General features: G+C 37.2%; 1 long non-coding RNA gene across 1 annotated transcript; it reads left to right on the top strand.

Moving 5' to 3' along the window:
• The first annotated feature begins 2,808 nt into the window (after positions 1 to 2,808).
• LOC113465677 lies at positions 2,809 to 7,491 on the top strand. The gene is made up of 2 exons (XR_003390305.1): positions 2,809 to 2,955; positions 6,437 to 7,491. It is a non-coding gene; the product is annotated as an uncharacterized LOC113465677 (long non-coding RNA).
• Positions 7,492 to 7,643: the final 152 nt, after the last annotated feature.

Raw genomic sequence — 7,643 nt, 5'->3', positions numbered from 1 at the left:
GCGAGAAAAAAACGTGGATAGGTAGTAATAAAAAAAAAAATGATATTCCTGAGAAATATAATTAATTCTTACATTTTTTATTATTAATTTCATAAAATGATTTATGCATTCTATTCTCTATCCTCGTTTAGCCAAGAGACTTGAGATTCATTAACATTGCTCTCTCTCTCCCTCTCCCTCTCTCTCTCTCTCTCTCTCTCTCTCTCTCTCTCTCTCTCTCTCTCTCTCTCTCTCTCTCTCTCTCTATGTCTCTCTCTATCCCTCCCTCTCTCTCTCTTTCTTTTTATCTATCTCTTTCTCTCTGAGATAAAAGATATGTTGAATTTCTTTCTTATTTTTTCTAAATGTAGTGGGAACACTGTCAATTAAATTACATTGCCTACAGGATATTCGGAAAAAAATCGGGTGAAACTTAAGACAAGGCGGAACGGGCTCTTAGTTAGCTTGGACAGTAGCGCGCCAGTCTTCTAAGCACTAGGCCGCGGCGGTTCGATTCCCGCCCGGGGTAGAATTTCATCCTTAACAGGTAATGTTCGTTCTCGAAACGGCTGGCTTTCTCCTATCCTGTCTTTCTTCTCTCTTTGATTTTGGGACGATAAGACCATAGCAGTTACAGTTCCCTCTGTCAAACCTCTTACAAAAAAAACTATGAAAATGATAGAGAGTGTACAATACATATACATATGTAGGTATACATAATAATATAGTCTCTAGCGTTTTCATAAATTTGGTTTTCTAGGCGACTACGCGCTAATGGTATACCATACACAACAAGCTGGGTCCGTCCTATCCTGTCTTTCTTTTCTCTTCGATTTCGGGACGATACGACCTTAGCAATTCCCTCTATCAAATCTCTTCAAAAAATAAAAATAAATTCACCCCTCACTTGGTTGGTTCATCGAAAGAAATCTTGAGCACTCCAGACACGTGTTCAGCAAACGCCAGCATAGCTTTGATTTCTCTGACGGTAAAGTTGATGGCAGTGTCCAATCCTATCTTGTAGGTAGTGAATTCAGCTGGGTCTAGTGATAACTGAGATCTGATGTTCTGCCCACTGGATTCTGCAAACAAAACAAGAGAATATTTCTCGGTTTACCTCTATGTTATAAGTTATTATGTCACAACTTTGGTGCTCACTGCAGCATTGTAGGATTTTCCCAATATCTCAATAATCCTAAAATCCAATTTTTACCTACCATGCTGGCACCGGTCGCTATGCGCATTATATTACATAGCTACTCATTTTCCTCACGAGGCTGAGTGGGCCCCGCAACAGCCAGTCACGGTATACGTAATCAAAGTCCTTAATTTCATTTTAAACATAAAGAAAAGTGGAGACAAATGCATGCATGAAATCTGAAAGACCACTGGAAGTTTCAAATTTAATTAGGAAATGGGAAGGCAAAAAGTTTTCCTTTCTTTTTTTTTTGTCAAAACTACCCGCTGGTCAGGAAGTTTTGTCTCTATGGGATACCTCCTGATTTTTGATGCTTTATTTCTAAATTTCTTGACCCCGCCGGGAATCGAACCCGGGTCTCCCGCGTGCAAGGCGAGCGCAGTGACCACTACGCCATGGGAGCTGACTGTTCTATTCTATTTCTTCCCCTAAAATTACTAAAGTACTCTTACGCCAACGATATTCAATTAGGAAAAGGTTAGGAAGAAGACTGAAGTATTCTTCCAAATTGATAAGGTTCGTTCTCGGAACGGAACGGCTGGCTTTCTCTTAAACTCCCTCCTTTTCAATCTATCAAAACTCTTGAAAAAAAAAAACTTAACTCAAAACAAGTACAAATGAGGGGTTTGATGCAAAAACGACTTATAACCTAAATGTATAATTTTTATGGGCTAAAAGCTAGAAGTCGTTTTTGCGTCAAACCCGTCAAAAATGTAGAAATCTAGGTTGACTAGTAAACATTGTAGCGTAATTGAGAGCAAAAGCATTGAAAGCTCTTCAGAAAACATGTCATACATTTTGGGTCCAGAAAAACTCAAAACAAGCAGAAAACATGTCATACATTTTGGGTCCAGAAAAACTCAAAACAAGTACAAATGAGGGGTTTGATGCAAAAACGACTTATAACCTAAAATGTATAATTTTTATGGGCAAAAAGCTAGAAGTCGTTTTTGCGTCAAACCCCTCAAAAATGTAGAAATCTAGGTTGACTAGTGTACTAGTAAGTAGTAGGTACATATTAGGAAATTGGGCAAAAGAAAACAAATCTTATATTATAATATCGCTGTCGCACAATGTCAATGGCATAATCGAATGAATGTACTGCCACAACCAGTATACATACAGAGGTACAAACATGAAAATTTTTGGATTAAGAACCAAACAACGAAATCCCTTGACACATAAAGTTTCATGGTACGAGTAGCTTTTGTCGAATGCATTTCTTTTAGATATAAAACAACATGAAATGTTCGTACGGGAGAGAGAGAAAAAAGCACGGGAAATTTTAGAACTCTGTGAAAATATATTTGTGTCGAGTCGAGATGTGGGGGGATTGGATCGATATCCATTAGTACCTCCACCTCCGTTCCAACCCATATACAGGGTAGAAGCAACAGCAAGAATGTTCAGTGGAGAAGTAGGGTGGGTACCGTCTTTTAAGCTATGTTTCACTGAACCAGATTTCATCACTAACGCAGCCTCGCACGAAATACGAGATTTTCAGGAGTCAAACAATCACTAACTATCTAACTAACATAGTCTTCCACGAAATACGATTAATACCTATAACCGATTTTCAGGGGACAAACAATTTCCTCCCTGTGCTTATAATTTCATGTTTGATTTCAGATGCACGGCTACGAGCTAGGCCATGGTCCTCCCCCACCGCATGACATGGGCCCCACGCCCGGGGATATGGCCCATCCTGACTCTACTGACTCCTATGTTACCTACCTGGAGAGCGATGATAGTCTGCAAGACAACCCGAGTCCATAACGGTAAGTCCGCCACTGGGGTATAGTAGGAAATTCTGTCTGAAGAATGCCACTGGTTGTAGCTTTAGATAATGTTATGTTCATGCAGATTCTGATAATTTTTTGCTCTCCATCATGAAATAAAATTAGATGTCATTACTTGGTCTAAAACAGGATAATATGACAATAGAAGTAGGATGGGTACCGTCTTTTAAGCTATGTTTCACTGAACCAGATTTCATCACTAACGCAGCCTCGTACGAAATACGAGATTTTCAGGGGTCAAACAATTTTTTCCCTGTGCTTATAATTTCATGTTCGATTTCAGATGCACGGCTACGAGCTAGGACATGGTCCTCCCCCACCGCATGACATGGGCCCCACGCCCGGGGATATGGCCCATCCTGACTCTACTGACTCCTATGTTACCTACCTGGAGAGCGATGATAGTCTGCAAGACAACCCGAGTCCATAACGGTAAGTCCGCCACTCGGTTATAAGTTGGTAGTAGGAAATTCTGTCTGAAGAATGCCACTGGTTGTAAATTCGTAGTAGCTTAACCCATCCTTTAGGGCTGTCTGCCCCTACACCTAAGCTTCGGAGATAGTCTGCAAGACAACCCGAGTCCATAACGGTAAGTCCGCCACTGGGGTATAGTAGGAAATTCTGTCTGAAGAATGCCACTGGTTGTTGATTCGTAGTAGCTTAACCCATCCTTTAGGGCTGTCTGCCCCTACACCTAAGCTTCGGATTGGGCTTTTTGTGTATGGAGTTAAACATGCCACTGGTTACTTGGGGTAGTGTAGTTGGCAATTCTGTCTGAAAGCAAAAATGAACTGAAGCAGCATTAGGCTTTGTTTTGCAAAAATTGAAAGGAGAAAACCCAAAACCAACCATGACCAAATCACACAACTTTTCATGCACATTCAAATTAAAGAAAAAGTTCGAGTTACAATTACAATTTTGTGCAGATTAAAATACCGGGAAGAGTTACAAGTTTCAAACATTTCAAATTCCAGGAAAAGAAAAGTACATAACAAGTTACAATTCTCATGCAATTTTAAATACACACCAGGGAAAGAACAAGTGGAAAATTTTTACTTTTTCTATATTAGATTTAAATACCTTGGAAAAATGCTAGTTGCGGTTGCCCAACCTGCCATTGTTACATGGTTTTATTTATTACACAAGTTTCATTAAGGTACCCGGGGTGTGTCCACACATAGTCGAGGGCCGTCGATCGACGTGAATTTATTGTGAATCGATGTGCATCGACGGCCGGTAGACTATGTTTGGACACACCTTAATGCTACGATATTTCCAAATCTAGTAGGGACCCATTTTACTATTACTTACACTTTATTTATCTTGTACCAACTCTGTTACGGTGTGTCCACACATAGTCGAGGGCCGTCGATCGACGTGAATTTATTGTGAATCGATGTGCATCGACGGCCGGTAGACTATGTTTGGAGTGTTTGGACACACCTTAATGCTATTTCCAAATCTAGTAGGGACCCATTTTACTATTACTTACACTTTATTTATCTTGTACCAACTCTGTTATATATAAAACCTATATAGGTATAGCTAAAGGTGTGTCCACACATAGTCGAGGGCCGTCGATCGACGTGAATTTATTGTGAATCGATGTGGATCGACGGCCGGTAGACTATGTTTGGACACACCTTAATGCTATTTCCAAATCTAGTAGGGACCCATTTTACTATTACTTACACTTTATTTATCTTGTACCAACTCTGTTATACCCACTGATTATTATCCAAAATCCTGCCCCTGTTACTCACTAGTCAGTAGTCTGAAGAGCTTCTGGCTTAGGCTGAGAGCTACTTTGATTTGATTTAATTCCCAACACTTCATTGTGTTTCAACTCAGTAGTCTGAAGAGCTTCTGGCTTAGGCTGAGAGCTACTTTGATTTGATTTAATTCCCAACACTTCATTGTGTTTCAACAAAAAAAATCACCCCTTTTTCCTCTCTGTTGAAAACAAAATAAATCTCGAGCCCTACTCAACTTTTCTCCCCTCTCTCCAAGCTTTCTTCCTTTTTTTATAAAATAAAGCTTTTACGTTTACGCCAATGGCTAATAAACTTAAAAAAAAAAGATATTTTCTTCCTACTGAAAGAATATTCTTTAATGTTTTTTTAGTAGGGGGTTCCTCCATCAGGAAGAAATAAGTGAGGCGGCCCCAAAAATATCTCCATCGACGTTGAAAGCAAACTGAAACAAAATCAAAATAATGAAATTTATAAACAAAATTTTAAATGACTATGGACTCTATGGAGTATGGAAACAAAAGTTTTGGAACCTACTAAATTTAAAATTAAAATCTAAGGACCTTATTTTCTACCAGGGAAGAAATAAGTGAGGCGGCCCCAAAAATATCTCCATCGACGTCGAAAGCAAACTGAAACATAATCTAAAATTCTAAATAATAAAATTTATAAACAAAATTTTAAATGACTATGGAGTATGGAAACAAAAGTTTTGGAACCTGCTAAATTTAAAATTAAAATCTAAGGACTTTATTTTCTACCAAGATGTGTACAAATTACGAGTAATACTCGTAAGTTTGGTTTTCTCGTATTAGAGGGAAAAAAGATAATAAGATTGATTCAAAGTATAAAACTGTCCATTTCCTAATTCCAACCCTATCATTCATATTCTTCAAAACACAAGGAAATTTATTCAAATAAGATTGGTGATGACGTCAGTGTACTCACATGGAAAGCTCAATCATGACCCATGCACATTTTGAATTAATCAAAAAAGCTTATTTAGCTAAGTGCTCCTTGGAAGAGTATTGCTTCTTCAGTAAGAGGAGTAAAATAATTCGATAATGCATTTTTATTTCCACCCTGCTCACATTTGAGTGTAACCAAGTAACCATGCACATTTTGAATTAATCAAAAAAGCTTATTTAGCTAAGTGCTCCTTGGAAGAGTATTGCTTCTTCAGTAAGAGGAGTAAAATAACTCGATAATGTATTTTATTTCCACCCTGCTCACATTTGAGTGTAACCAAGTAAGCATTGCAAAAATACTGACACCCTAGCCATTCTCACATAAAAATAGTTCTACAACTTGGAGGAAATCTGTGGAAACCTACTCATGTAATAATAGAGCGCTTCGTCGCTTTTTTTGGACCCTTGTCTTCCACCGCTCTATTTTTTAGCTGTATAAAAATTCCAATATCCATGGATAAATGGATATGTTCGAAATATATTTATATACGAAGGAAAATAATGTAAATTATTGTCTCCGAAACTAAGTGGAAGACGAAGGAAGCAACTAGGGCGCATGGGTAGGAGTACATCAGGGGGGCTACGAGAGGTACCCGATACCAGCCCTTATTGAAAGCAACTTAAGGAGTTAGCCAATCAACAAGCAAGAATAGACAGTCTTCCATACTCACTCCATTTGAGTCCAGTAGATACTTACTTTGACGAAAACTAACCTGGTATGATTTTGTCTTTTTGTTTCAGATATGTGTTGAGACAAATACCTCCTTAGCCTTCTTCATCGGATACAAGTCCCTCTTTATCTTCTTTTGTTATTATAGATCTATCCCTATATTTCTTAGATATCGTGTCTAACAAATTAGGTCGCGCAAGGTTACCTAGACTAACTTTAAGGTCAAAGTTATATTCAGAGGTCCAGGCCCTGAATTTTTTTAAGGAGGAAATTTTATGGACAACTCTCAAAAGAAGGACTTGTTTTTTTCTAAAATTTTGTTAATGGAAAGTTCATAATTCCTCTAAAACAAATACAGCTACTTAAAATTGTACAGCCTATACTACCGCCAGAGCAGTACATTTTTTGTAACCTCTGGTAGGTAATTTATTCTGAAATTTTAAGAATAATGAGTACTTGAATTTTTTATGTGTTTGGAAGTTTGGATCTAATTGCAGTCCCATATGATCTTGAGAGCTCTGAAGCCTCTGAATACAACTTTGACTACAGTTTATTATACACGTACGTTGTACCTTAGTCTCGAAAGTCGAACGAATAAATTAACCTCGAAAAAATTTTTACTTTTAAAATCACCTAGGTATGTTGTGCTATTTCCTGTAATAAAACAACCATAAAATTGTCTATTATCTTCTTTTTGCGTCCTAGATTACCTGTCAAAACCAATGTACAAGCAGAAAAGGTTAGGGAAATAGTTACTGAAATTTTCTATTTCATCTTATGTAGATTGTAAAGACAGGACCTTATCCTTAAAAATAAAATTGTTTCGTTTATAACATCTGATGTTGACGCACTTTAATTGAAGGGGGGAAAATGGTTAAGATTCAAAATTCGGTTTTAATTAAAATGGTTCGCATTTAATTATTCATGAAAAAGATTTCGATCGACACTATCGACATTAGATAAAGCGTACGAATTGTAATTAGCAAAAGAATTGTAGTAACTTTTACATTATTGTAGTAATTATTTGTAAAAACACACTGAAAATAAAATTGTAAAAACGAAAAAAAAAAGTTTCAAAAAAAAATAAATAAAAATTCAATTTTTGTTTGTTTTGATCTTAACTGAATTGATTGTTTGTATTTTTTCCACTCTCTTCTACTTAGGTACCTATCACATGGTTTTCTATTACATTACGGAACTACAATCATTTTCACTGATCTACGAAAAAATACACACACACTCATTCTCACACACATACGTACAGACCATTTACAGAAA

This window comes from Diaphorina citri, unplaced genomic scaffold, assembly GCF_000475195.1.
Source record: "Diaphorina citri unplaced genomic scaffold, Diaci psyllid genome assembly version 1.1 scaffold143, whole genome shotgun sequence".
Taxonomy (NCBI): Eukaryota; Metazoa; Arthropoda; class Insecta; order Hemiptera; family Psyllidae; genus Diaphorina; species Diaphorina citri.
This window is presented reverse-complemented; position numbering and strand designations above follow the sequence as displayed.